This window comes from Thalia democratica, chromosome 6, assembly GCF_965202585.1.
Source record: "Thalia democratica chromosome 6, ktThaDemo2.hap1.1, whole genome shotgun sequence".
NCBI classification, from domain to species: domain Eukaryota; kingdom Metazoa; phylum Chordata; class Thaliacea; order Salpida; family Salpidae; genus Thalia; species Thalia democratica.
The window spans coordinates 59,655,533-59,657,442 of NC_139170.1; the positions used below are offsets into that span (position 1 = coordinate 59,655,533).

At 23.0% G+C, this 1,910-nt stretch overlaps 1 non-coding gene across 1 annotated transcript; it reads left to right on the forward strand.

The window, feature by feature from the left end:
• Positions 1-266: 266 nt before the first annotated feature.
• Positions 267-340, forward strand: Trnat-agu (transfer RNA threonine (anticodon AGU)). Its single transcript has one exon. It is a non-coding gene; the product is annotated as a tRNA-Thr (tRNA).
• Positions 341-1,910: the final 1,570 nt, after the last annotated feature.

Below are 1,910 nucleotides of genomic sequence, written 5' to 3' on the forward strand. Positions count from 1 at the left end.
CTATTTTTTATTCAAAAATTCAAATTGTGTTGGTTTATTAAAAGATTTGTTTTTTCTAATATGTTTTTATAAAAGTAGTTAAATATGTGTCAAATATATTGTATAACAATATGCGTGTTTAAAATTAAACTTAAATTTTTCTACTAGCGCAAACAAAACATGTTAGAACACCATTGACAGAATGAATAATGAATTGCACTTCAAATGGTATGCTAAATAAGGGTTACTGTATGTTTATAATGCTGTAGTATTTGCCTTTGTCAAGCGGCGCCATGGCTTAGTTGGTTAAAGCGCCTGTCTAGTAAACAGGAGATCCCGAGTTCGAATCTCGGTGGTGCCTCGCTCTTTTATTTTAAAAGAAATAAATATTTTTGATCATTCTAAGGATAAAATTGTAAATTAAACTTTTGTTTGAAAAACACTGTCATTAAAGTCGATAAGTTCTTATTACAAAAAAACTTTCTGCTCAAAAGAAATAGTAAGTTTACATCAAAAAAAGTACAAGCTTAAAACTAGATTACCTTACACTCTAACAAACCACTCAATCAAAATATATTGATTCACCCAAAAATGTAAATATTTAAAAAAGTTATTTCTATATAACACTCCTTACAAACTTCCTCTAATTAAAATTACGTTAAGTTATCTAATTTTAGGTACTTTTTTGGTTAATAAAACATAAAACAGTTACAGATTTCTCATAAGGAATGCAAGTATATCTTAGTGATGGGTTAGAAATAAAACTAAAAAAACTACAAAATAAAGAAAATCAAATATTTCTAACTATGTTTTATATACATGTGAAAAACTATAAAAACCTAAGTATGCTGCATGCATGACGAAAATTTATACCAATGCACAAAATTCTTATAATATAGTATAAACATAACTAAAAATTATAATACTTGAAAAATAACACTATGAAATTATCAATTAAAAAGGCTTAAAAATTCTAGTTTTACCCGTATACAAAAATAACAAAAAAAAAAAAGTAAGTAAATACAGAAAAAGAAAGTTAGACTGCGATAAATCTATTTAATTGTTTTTTTTAAATACAAAATATTGTTTTTATTTGACTAGTAATTTAGAGAAACCTTAAAACGTTAATAAAAATGTGTTGGTAACTCTTTTCTTATATCATTTAAAAAAAACAAAATTAAACAACATATTATTTTTTTAAGTTTTGGAAAAAATAAACTTAATAATATAAGTACAATACAGACTAAATAATCAAAAAAAAAGTAATTAAACTTTTGTTTCAAAATTTTAAAAAGTTTGAATTCAGATATGGTTGACTTTTCCTTATTATTTGTATATTCTAGCTTTGAAACGTACAAACACAAAGGGATTTAGTTAAAAAAATTGTTTTTGCAATTACATACAAAACTTAATTACGCACTTTTTTTTGCATTGTTTATTAAAATTAAGTTTAAAGATAGTGATAAATATTTTTCGAGCAACGCAAACATAGACCAATTTATCAGGTTTTCTAAAAATAAAAAGTTGTAATTAACCACAGTTTATAAATTATCCTTATCAATAAATATCTTGTCAATAGTAAATATTTTTATAAAAAGATTGAAAGCTTTTGATTCAATTACTTAAAAATTTAATGAATTCAAGTAATAAAAAACTAAAGTGGTCTACACTAGAAAATTCTAATAATTTTTCTAACGTTTTAGTAATTTTTCAAACTCCTTTAGTGTTGTGAAAAAAAATTACTTTTAATAAAAATTAGTGTAGTTTAAAACTATACTAGTTTAAGTATTAACAACTTTATTGAAATCATAAATATACGATAAAATCAATATAATGATAAGGACGGAAGTTAACTATCCGTAATTTATCTGCGTATATTAGCAAAAAAATTAAAACAAATTTGAATCCAGTTATAATTTATTTTAACAAAC